This window comes from Erinaceus europaeus, chromosome 19, assembly GCF_950295315.1.
Source record: "Erinaceus europaeus chromosome 19, mEriEur2.1, whole genome shotgun sequence".
Taxonomy (NCBI): domain Eukaryota; kingdom Metazoa; phylum Chordata; class Mammalia; order Eulipotyphla; family Erinaceidae; genus Erinaceus; species Erinaceus europaeus.
The window spans coordinates 7,999,022-8,011,186 of NC_080180.1; the positions used below are offsets into that span (position 1 = coordinate 7,999,022).

Consider the following 12,165-nt stretch of genomic DNA (forward strand, 5'->3'; position numbering starts at 1 on the left):
TGCCCTTGTTGTTGTAGCCTTGTTGAGGCCATTATTATTATTACCACTGTTGATGTTGTTCGTTGTTGGATAGGACAGAGAGAAATGGAGAGAGGAGGGGAAGACAGAGAGGGAGAGAGAAAGACAGACACCTGCAGACCTGCTTCACCGCCTGTGAAGCAACTCCTCTGCAGGTGGGGAGCCAGGGGCTCGAACTGGGATCCTCACGCCGGTCCTTATGCTTTGTGCCACCTGCGCTTAACCCACTGTGCCACCACCCGACCCTCTGAACTGAAGTAATCTTAAGCTATAAATATATGAAGCTAATATACTTTTGTTATCACATCTTAAAAAGTTCTTTAAGTATGAAAATACGAGCTTATTTAGTAGGTAAAGTAGGTGGCCCAGAATATGAAACCACTTGACTCGTGTTCTTATCATTCCTGAGGCACTTGCTTTAGACACATATGTACTTGCCCTGCTAACTATATAGTCATCTGTGCATTTACAAAGAAATGTGATTAACGCTGGTGAAACAATCTTGTATACTTTCCCGGTCAATAGTTTCTCACACAGACAATGATTATTTAACAGTCTTTAAAGTTGTTTGTTTTCATGGCTGTGACATATTTCAGTATTATATAGCTCTGTCATGATCTACTGACTATGCTTCCATTTTCATTTTATAAGCAGTCCCAATAAAATAACTTTATGATCAAAGCCCTTGACTTTCTTTCTGCATTAGGTAAGATTCATTCTTCTGTTTGCAAATGGCAGAAAGGACTCAGGCTATGTTTTAAATATTTATTTATATATTTGATAGGACAGAGACATGTTGAGAGGGGAAGGGGAGATAAAGAGAGAGAGGGGGGTCGGGTGGTGGCACACCAGGTTAAGCACACTTAGTGTGAAGTGTAAGGATCCCTGTTTGAGCCCCAGGCTCCCCACCTGCAAGAGGTCATTTCACAAGTGGTGAGGCAGGTCTGCAGGTGTCTATTTTTCCCTCCCCCTCTATCTCCCCCTCCTCTCTCAGATTCTCTCTGTCCTATCCAACAGCAGTAGCAACGACAAAACAGTAATAATACCAACAATAACAACAACAATGGAAAAAAGATGGCCTCAAGGAGCAGTGAATTTGTAGTGTAGGCACTGAGTCCCAGTGATAACTCTGGAGGCAAATAAATAAATAAAATTTAAAAAGTGAAAGAGAGCAGCATTACTTCACCACTCACGAGGCTTCTTTTCTTCTTATTTTTCAACTTCTTTTTAAAAAATTTATTATTGATGATTTAATAATGATCCGCAAAATTGTGGGATAAGAGGGGTACAATTACCACCATCAGAGTTCCATATCCCATCTCCTCCCCTCCATTGGAAGCTTTCCTATTCTTTTTTTATTTTCTTCAAATAATCCTTTATTGAAGCATCTTCCTTTGTCATTCTTAACTAGCTGGGCATTCCACAGCACCACTGTTGATGTCATGAGGATGGTGGCCATCATCATTGCGACCCACAGACTGAGCAGTCGCCAGGATTTCTCTGATGCTTCCAGAGAGTTCTCTAGCTAAAGACCGGTGCCTTACTTGTCAGGCAATGTTGACAATTTCATCAAAAGTGGTTTTCCACTGTGCTTAACTTCAGAAAAGAGAAAATAACAGTTGTTACACCTTAAGGCCAGGAGACAATGTCCTTTCTTCCTTTCTTTCTATCTTTTTCTTGCCTCTAGGGTTATTGCTGGGACTTGGTGCCAGCACTGTGAATCCACTGCTCCGGAGGCTATTCCCCCTCCCCCCCATTTTTGTTGCCCTTGTTGCTCTTTGTTGTATGCTTTACATTGGGTTGTTCTAGCTCTCCCCCTGCCAAGAAAATTGGATCAGTCCTGCTAGTTTCGCGGGCCTGCTTGGCCCCGCCCTGAGGAACCCCGAGAGGGTTCCAGAGTTCCAGAGTTGGAGGGTAAGAGTGCGCTTGGCGCCGCCGCGGTGAAAAGAGGCAGCAGATTTCTGTTTGGTGATTAGTTTGGTTTAGTTTATGAATCATTGTTCCTGAATAAAGAAATACAGCTTCCCTGCCCAGCCATATGTCTCTGGTCGTCTCTGTTACCCGCCCGTGAAGCTAGCCCAGCCAGCTGGAGTCTCCGAATTTTAACAACAGCTCTTGTTGTTATTATAGTAATTGATGCCATTGTTGTTGGCTAGGACAGAGAGAAATGGAAAGAGGAAGAGAAGACAGAGAGGGGGAGAGAAAGATAGACGCCTGCAGACCTGCTTCATCGCTTGTGAAGCGACTCCCCTACAAGTGGGGAGCCGAGGGCTCGAACCGGGATCCTTACACTGGTACAATGTCCTTTCTTACTCAGTTTCACATTGTCCCCATGTTTTCGGCACAGAGTCATCCACATGGAGAACAACCATGTTTCCTAAACTGGGGTTTGATCTCAGCTCACCACTGGATTGCACTAGCCAAAACTTTCCTATTCTTAATCCCTCTGGGAATGTGGACCAAAAATACTTAATGTGGTGTTGTAGGTAGGAGGTCTGGCTTCTGTAATTGCTTCTCTGCTGGACATGGGTATTTACAGGTGGATCCACAACCCCCAGACTGTTTTTTAAATTAATTAATTAGTTTTTATTATTTTTTATTAATTAGTTAATTAATTTAAAAAAGGAGACATTAACAAAACCATAGAATAAGAGGGGTACAACTCCACACAATTCCCACCAGATCTCCCTGATCCCATCCCCTCCCCTGATAGCTTTCCTATTCTTTAACCCTCTGGGAGCATGGACACAAGGTCATTGTGGGATGCAGAAGGTGGAAGGTCTGGCTTCTGTAATTGCTTCCCCGCTGAACATGGGTATTGACTGGTCGGTCCATACTCCCAGTCTGCCTCTCTCTTTCCCTAGTAGGGTGGGTCTCTGGGGAAGTGGAGCTCCAGGACACATTGGTGGGGTCTTCAGTCCAGGAAAGCCTGGCCGGCATCCTGATGGCATCTGGAACCTGGTGGCTGAAAAGAGAGTTAACATACGAAGCCAAACAAATTGTTGAGCAATCATGGACCAAGAGAGAAATTAAAAGAGGACAGGGAGCTAGAGAAAGGGAGAGGCAGATATACACCTGTAAACCAGTTTCACCATTCATGAAGTATCCCTGTTGCATGTGGGGGACAGGGGTTCAAACCCAGGTCCTGTGCTTAGTACTATGTGCACTTAACCGGGTGAGCCACCGCCCAGCCCCCCGTATGCCTTTGTTAATAGCAGTACAATTTGTAACAGCTCAAACTTGGAGGCAGCCCAGATGCCCAATGACAGATGAGCAGATAAGAAAATTGTGGCATATGTAGAAGCAGCCCCACACCTGTGGACATCTGATCTTTGCCATAGGGGCCCAGACTATTCAATGGGGAAAGCGGAGTCTCGTCAACAAATGGTGCTGGAAAAACTGGGTTGAAACATGCAGAAACTGAACCACTATATTTCACCAAATACAAAAGTAAATTCCAAGTGGATCAAGGACTTGGATGTTAGACCAGAAACTATCAGATACTTAGAGGAAAATATTGGCAGAACTCTTTTCCACATAAATTTTAAAGACATATTCAATGAAACGATCCAATTATAAAGAAGACTAAGCCAAGTATAAACCTATGGGACTACATCAAATAAAAAGCTTCTGCACAGCTAAAGAAGCCACTACCCAAACCAAGAGACCACTCACAGAATGGGAGAAGGTCTTCACATGGCATACATCAGACAAGAAGATAATAACCAAAATATATAAAGAGCTTGCCAAACTCAACCACAAGAAAACAAATAACCCCATTCAAAAATAGGGAGAGAACATGGACAGAATATTCACCACAGAAGAGCTCCAAAAGGTTGAGAAACACATGAAAAAATGCTCCAAGTCTTTGATTGTCAGAGAAATGCAAATAAAGACAACAATGAGATACCACTTCACTCCTGTGAGAGTGTCATACATCAGAAAAAGTAACAGCAGCAAATGCTGGAGAGGTTATGGTGTCAAAGTAACCCTCCTGCACTGCTGGTGGGAATAGAAATTGGTCCAACCTCTGTGGAGAACACACAGAAGGCTAGAAATGGACCTACCTTATGATCCTGCAATTCCTCTCCTGGGGATATATCCTAGGGAACCCAACACACCCCTCCAAAAATATCTGTGTACATATATGTTCTTAGAGCACAATTTGTAATAGCCAAAACCTGGAAGTAACCCAGGTGTCCAACAACAGATGAATGGCCGAGCAAGTTGTGGTCTATATACACAATATAGAATACTACTCAGCTATAAAAAATGGTGACTTCACTGTTTTCAGCCGATCTTGGATGGACCTTGAAAAATTCATGTTAAGTGAAATAAGTCAGAAGCAGAAGGATGAATATGGGATGATCTCGCTCTCAGGCAAAAGTTGAAAAAACAAGATCAGAAGAGCCAATACAAGTAGAACCTGAAATGGAATTGGCATATTGCACCAAAGTAAAAGACTCTGGGGTGGGTGGGTGGGGAGAATACAGGTCCAAGAAGGAGACAGAGGACCTAGTGGGGGTTGTACTATTATATGAAAAACTAGAAAATGTTATGCATGTGTAAACTATTGTATTTACTGTCGAATATAAAACATTAATTCCCCAAGAAAGAAATTAAGAAAAATTGTGGCATATGTGCATAGTGGAACACCACTCAGCTGTGGCCTTCAGTTCTAATGAGTCAGTCTTCTCTAAACCAGCAATTCTTACCCTATTACTTTAGGAACACAGGACCAGGCAACAGACTTTTCTTTGCATTCATCCAGCCAACTGAAATCTGTATAAGGCAACATGTCTGGGAGGAAGAAAGACAGGATTATTCTGCTTATGAAGTTAGGGATACAGTCTTCACTCCTGACCCCCTAACCTCCAGATCAGACGCACCTTTTGTTCTCTGAACAAACACCTTAGCAGACATTGAATTTCCTTTCTTTTTTTCCACTGAGGCAGTGTTGGTTTGTGAGACTGTTTCTAATTCCTGTTGTATGAATTAAGGAAAGCAAGACCCATAGAACTCAAGAAACTTGAGCAGAGTGACAGGAGCAGTTTGTGTTCAAAGCAGAAGTGTGGGAATCCAGTCTTGGAAGGTGAAAAGTCATTTTCCTGACTAGATTCTAGAAACGACAGATGCAGTTCATAATCAAGTAACATATGAGTAGACAGTAATGAACAAGTGCTGTAGAAACATTCTAATTAAGAGGAAGAGCTTTTAGCCTGCATATCTTAAAAGGAATTCTAATCCAAGTTCTGTTATTAACCAGCTAGGCGACCTTGAGCAAGCCCCTTAAATTATTTCTGTCCTAAATTCTCTTTCATAAGATGGGGATGATTATACCTGCCTTACAAAAAATCTTGTCAAGCTGGAATGTGATAATCATGGTGAAAGCACTTTGAAACAAATTAGAACTGCATTTATATAAGGTGTTATTGTAACAGTTCCATAATATATGGAGATATTGTTACTTCTCTAAATTGAAAAGCATGTTAGGGACATCTCAAGCCTAAAATACTCACGAGAAGCATTATTCCCACAGTGCTTTTTACAGAACACTAATCTTTGAATGTGTCAGGACAGAGTATTGTGGTCCAATACAGTAGGAAAAAGGATCTATATTACAGCTTCCTTTTGAAGAATCACAAGACTTATGCAGGTAGTGAAAGTTCTTAGAATCTTGCTGAAAGAGAATTTTTTCTTCCTGGAGTTGGGGTCTCATTAAAGAACATCTCACTGTTTTGCATTTGGATAGAGAGAAAGGGAGACACAGGGACAGAGACACCATAGCACCACAACTTCCTCTGTCCATTTGCCCTACTAGTCTTTCTGGTAAGCAAATAGTTCTTTTTTTTATGTTTAAAGAGACAAACTGGCCGCAGAGTCAGGGAGCCAAAGGATTTCTTGTCCATGGAGATAGAGAGGAGAACGGAGCATACTTTAAAAAAAAATTATCTTTATTTGTTTATTTATTGGATAGAGACAGCCAGAAATTGAGAAGGGGGAAATATAGAGAGACAGAGAGACACCTGCAACCCTACTTCACCACTCATGAAGCTTTCCCCCTGCAGGTGGGGACCGGAGGCTCAAACCCAGGTCCTTGCTCACTGTAACATGTGCCCTCAGCCAGGTGTGCCACCTCCCGGCCCCATAAGCAAATAGTTTTCTTTGTCTAAGAGTCAAATTTGATATGGTTATTTTTTACAAGTCCATTTGTTTTATTTATATTCCACATATGACTACACCCACCCCATACTTATCCATTCCTTCTTTAGTTAATTTTATTGCCACCAGGGTTATTGCTGGGAGATGGTGTCTACCCCGGGGACCCATCACTCCTGTTGACCAATTTTTCCGTTTTTATTTATTTTTTATTTATCTGATAGGACAGAAAGAACTTGAGAGGAGAGAGGGAGATAGACATAGATAGACATGAGGAGACACCTGCAGCTCTGTTTCACTCCTTGTGAAGCTTCCCCTCACAAGTGGGGACTGGGCCCTTGAACCCCCTGGCTCCATGTGCATGCTAATGTGGGTGTTCCACCACTAGGCCCTGCTACTTATTTATTTCACAAATCTCAACCACCCCCAGTTTCATTAACTTTGTTCCAAATGACACAAAACCATCTTCTTTAACAGCAGAGTAGTATTGCCCTGAGGGTATCTCCCACGGCTTCTTTATGAAGAGTGAGTGACGTCATCCGGTGTTCATCCTTCTCCTTCTGACTTATTTCACTTAAAGTGGTTCCCTTCAAGTTCCTTTCCTTTATCCAACCTTTCCCCAAAGGCACGTAGTCCTTTTACTTGTGCACATTGAGCAAAAGGAAATAATTAGACCTTTTGGGCAGTACTGGACTCTAATCCTAGGACATCCCAAACATCTACAGTGAGGAGTGGTGTTCAGCAAGGCTGGCGGGTGTGTGGACATTTAGACAAGGTGCCTTTCTCAGGGAGCCCAGGGAGTATTTTTCGGCACCTCTTTGGTGACCGTGTCCTTGGTTGAAATAGACATTCTTGAGAGCTGGTAGAATCCCCACATCGCTGCCTGGCCTGTGGAATGAGGGCTACAGTCAGTGGTGGGAAAAGCAACTGGAAGCCACTAGAACAGCCTGTACTCCAAATAAAGGCACAGCCCTGGAGATGTTGCAGACAGAAGTGCTGTCATTTTTAGGGATTGGAAACATACAGGGCTGGTGGCTCCAGACATCCTCTCCATTCACCTCACTGGCTTGGCCATCAGACAGATGGGCAGGTGGGTCTTGGAGAATGACCGTGGGCTGTGATCACTTAACCAACGGCGAGTCTGGTTGCAGGTGCTGTGCCAGATGTGGCCTCATTGTTGGAGCACGTTAGCACACCGCTCTGACTCCTGGTATGCAGCAGTTGACTGGAATATGCTTTCTCTCCCTCAGTCTCTGTCAACAGAGACCGTCAGAACTGCTGCTTTCAGCTGACAAAGCCAGCAAGATACCTCTTCTGTTCTACCTCTGAATTATGGCAATTCTTCAGCCCTATCTCATGATTTAGTTTGCAAAGATTACCTCTTTCTTCCAGAGATTGCTCTACTGGTCCCATACATCAATGGCATTTATGCTGATTGAAATTAGTTGACAAAAATAATTGCAACTAATCTAGACTTAATTGGTTGCGTGCCAGTGGGTGGGGAAATAAATAAGCCAAATCTTCAGCAAGCCCAGTGACTTGGACTCTAGCTACTCCCACTATTAATACTTCAGGGTCAAGTGCTGGCTGTTAGACCTGGTTTCTCTTTTAATGGAAAGAAGAGATGAAGTGTCTGATGTGCCTCTTGGATCTTGAGGCATTGTAGACCTTGCCTGGGTGTGCTGTTCTAGTCGGTGTGCTCAGTAACTAGAAAAAAAAAGGACTATTTTTGAGTGAATCCTAGAGTAAGAGAAGGATTTGCAACAGTTGCAGGTGGCCTTGTGTGCTTGTCTGTCCCCTGGGCTACACAGTCCCATAGATGGCATGGTGACAGGGTGTTTCTTGGGATGTCTGGCTGGTCCAGTGGATGAATTGGAGTGTTGACCCTCAATATTCTAGCAAACAAACCTTATCATCCCCCTGCAATAACTGCTCTCCTTTTGAGAAGCAGACTTGAATCTGCTAATGAGTTTTAATGAAGACTAAACACTTGACCTTGAGCTTCCAAGTCACCATTGTAGCCTGGGCTGTCCAACATGAACTGGGTGGTGTGTGGCCACCTAAGTTAGGGAGTTGGGCAAATCCAGCAGGACTCCATCTTGTATTGGAGGTGGCATGCACATAAGGAGCTCAGGCATGTTGGATGACCTAGCCTAGTTGGCCATGGCTTGTGATTCTACTGTATTCCTCTCTCCTGCCTGCACTTCTGGCTGGTCAGTTGGGACTGGGCTTATAGAGCTCCTTCTATATATAAACATGTAAGTACCGTCCGATGGTAGGCAGCTGCTAAACTCCACTCCCTTTCTGGAACTTCTCTACAGAGCGAGGGTGAAGGAAAGCCTCCAACTTGAAAGGCAGAATGTTGAGAGTGCACTCGGGGTACTTCACATGGAATGGAGAGAAGACCAGATGGGCCATAATGCATGGGCTGTGACCAGTGTTTGTACCAGATGGTTCATATTAGGAGCGTCCATTGGAAAAAGGCCAACAGGAGAATGTGGGAAATACCTGTCACAAAGCCTTCTCTTGTCACAGTCCTCTCACAGAACTATCAGCTTTGTAGTCTGCTCTGTCAATGAGCGGGGACGACACTCCCTCGTAGGTATATCCAGCCTCAAGGAGCCAAGAGGCCCACCAAATGTTATGCTTCATTATGTGGTTATAAGAGAGTCAGCTGCAATGGGCAGGTCACTTTTAAGTTTTGTTTTTTCTTTTAGAAAATATTTATTTATTTATTATTGGATGGAAACAGAGAGAAATTGAAAGGGGAGGGAGAATTAGAGAGGGAAAGAGGGGGCCAGGCAGTGACGCACCTGATTAAGCATATTTAGTTCGGAGCTCAAGAACTTGCATAAGGAATCAAGCCCCTGGCTTTCCACCCACAACGGGGATGCTTCACAAGTGGCAAAACAGGTCTGCAGGCTGTCTGGTTTTTTTTTTTTCCTCCCTCTCTATTTTTTCCATCTCTCTCAACTTTTCTCTGTACTATCAAATAAAAAAATGGAAAGAAATGGCCACCAGGAGCAGTGGATTCCTAGTGCCAGCACCAAGCCCCAGTGATAACCCTGGAGGCAAACAAACAAAAAAAAAAAAAAAAGAGAAAAAGAGACAGAGGCACCTGCAGCCCTGTTTCATCACTCAGGAAGCTTCCCTCTTGAAGGTGGGGACTAGGTGATTGAACCCAGGTCCTTGTGCACTGTAATGTGTGTGATCAACCAGGGTCACTCTTAATCGGTAAACTAATATGCAAATATTTTTGTCCCATGTGATTGCTCACTAGTGGTCACTATCATAGAGGAAATTTTTAAAAAAATATTTTATTTATTAATGAGAATGACAGGAGGAGAGAGAAAGAACCAGACATCACACTGATACATGTGCTGCTGAGGTTTGAAGTTGGGACCTCACGCTTGAGAGTTCAATGCTTTATCTATCCATTGTGCCACCTCCCGGATCATGGAAATTTTGTTTTAATACAAATTTCTTTATTGGGGTGATTAATGTTTTACAGTCAACTGTAAATACAGTAGTTTGTACATGCATAACATTTCCCAGTTTTCCACATAACAATACAACCCCCACTAGGTTCTCCTCTGCCATCCTGTTCCAGGACCTGAGCCCCCCCGACCCCCACCCCAGAGTCTTTTACTTTGACACAACACACCAATTCCAGTTCTGTTTAGTGTTTTCCCTTCTGATCTTGGTTTTCAACTTCTGCCTGTGAGTGAGGTCATCCCCTATTCATTCTTCTGTTTCTGACTTATCTCACTTTACATGACTTCTTCAAGCTCCATCCAAGATGGACTGAAAACTGTGAAATTGTAATTTTTAATAGCTGAGTGGTATTTTATTGTGTATGTAGACCACAATTTGCTTAGCCACTCATCTGCTGTTGGACACTAGGGTTGCTTCTAGGTTTTGGTTATTACTAATTGTGCTGCTATGAACACAGGTATACACACATCTTTTTGGATGGGTATGTTTCGTTCTTGAGGATATATCCCCAGGAGAGGAATTGCAAGGTCATAATGTAGGTCCATTTCTAGCCTTCTGAGAGTTCTCCAGACTGCTCTCCACAGGGGTTGGACCAATTTCCATTCCCACCAACAGTGCAGGAGGGCTCCTTTGTCCCCGCAAACCTAGAGAAGGACTTTCATAATCAAGTGAACAAAATGGTCTTTTCTGCAGATGCCTTTTAGCCTCATCTCCAGTGACTCCTGCCATCCATTCACCAATGGGCACTGAACATAGTGACCACAGTGAGAAGAAAGGACTCTGTGACTATTTGCTCTGCTGGCAAAGAGGTCTTCATTTCAAAGGCAGAAGACACACAGCAGGAGACACACTTGTAATTCTAATGAATTTCCAGTTAAAGTATCCTCAGGACACCTTTGGCCTTTCATGCCTCAGAGTCAGCTGGCAAAGCAGGGAAAATTGGTGGCCTGTTGCATATCAGACACAAGCAGATATGATGTAAAACATGGGAGATTCTGTATTGCGTTTTTTGGAGTTACCATGTCCAGTGAGTAGTCACTGGGAAAGCACCATGTTCCTGGGCTACTTATGGCTCAGACCTTTAGCAATGAAGATTTGGGTCACCTGACCAGGTGAAGTACCCTGATGAGTTCACATGCTCTTGGAAGACAGAGGAAATACAGAATAGACCATGGAAAATGCAGTTATGAAATTGTGCTAAGTGAGATAGGTGGAGAGTTGAAAGACAACCAACAGGTGGTTTTACTCAGATATGGACTATGGGTGACTAAAGCAAAATGAACTTGAAAAGCACACAGGAGGATAACCTAACTGTATTTTTTACATTATGAGAATTTAAAAAGTTATTTTTTATATTTATTTATTTACCCTTTTTTGTTGCCCTTGTTTATTATTGTTGTAGTTGATGTCATCATTGTTAGATAGGAAAGAGAGAAATGGAGAGAGGAGGGGAAGGCAGAGAGGGGGAGAGAAAGACAGACACCTGCAGACCTGCTTCACTGGCTGTGAAGTGACTCCCCTGCAGGTGGGGAGCCGGGGCCTCGAACCGGGATCCTTTCTCCGATCCTTGCACTTTGTGCCACGTGCGCTTAACCCGCTGCGCTACCTCCCGACTCCTGAATTAAGACAGTTCTGAGAAGACATTGGAGGACACAGAATATCGTTATGACCATAAGCAGCTATGGAAGTAAGGGTTGTAATGGTCGAGAGTATTTTCTCATTAGGGAGTGTGTGTGTGTGTTCTCTCTCTGGCTCCATAGTTTACTTTTTAAATATTTTTTTATTGGGACGGGATTAGTGGTTTACAGTAAATTATGTTGATAGTCCATGGGCAAACTTCTGTTTTCTTCAAACCACTCACCCCCATCCTAGGTCTTCCTCCATCATTATCGTTGTATTTAAGTAACAGGGCGCCATGGAGAAGAGTAAAGAGGACTCAGTGGATTCCCTCCTCTCCTGCAGAAAGGGGCTTAGTCTGTTTTCATCTGCACACAGAGCCTTTGTGTTATGTGAGGTGGTGTGATGACTTTGCTGATGTCTGTATTTGGAGATTGAGTACCGCTTAGCAGGTTGCACGTTTGTCAAGTGGACAAGAGGGAGACTTCTAAGCGTCTGCATTTGGTTGGCGTTCTGTGGGACTGAGTCAGGCAGTGGCCAGGGAGTCAGTCAAATGTCATGCCTGGTGTTTCTGTGAATTTAACAAATTCTGTGAGTTTGGGTGAATTTAACATTTAAATAGATTAAGTAAGCGGAGTGCCCTTCGGACATGTGTGGTTTTCATGCAACCATCTGAAGGTTTGAGTTTATCAAAACATTGACTCTCCCACAGCAAGAAGTAATTTCTTTCTGCCTGGCTGCCTTTCAGCTCGGGACATCTTTTTCCTCCCAGCCTTTGAATCTGAACGGAAACACTGATATTTCCTGGGTCTGCAGCTTGCTGGCTTCAATGCTTGGAACCACACCATCATTCTCTTGAGTCTTCAGCTTTCTGAC

The 12,165-nt window shown here is 43.4% G+C and overlaps 1 long non-coding RNA gene and 1 other non-coding gene across 2 annotated transcripts in view; one reads left to right on the top strand and one right to left on the bottom strand.

Annotated features, from left to right (window-relative positions):
* Positions 1-12,165, top strand: part of LOC132534712 (uncharacterized) — a 390,836-nt gene that overhangs the window by 62,690 nt on the left and 315,981 nt on the right. The gene's annotated exons all lie outside the window — the stretch shown is intronic.
* LOC132534800 (small nucleolar RNA SNORA65) lies at positions 2,341-2,480 on the bottom strand. Its single transcript, XR_009546499.1, has one exon. It is a non-coding gene; the product is annotated as a small nucleolar RNA SNORA65 (small nucleolar RNA).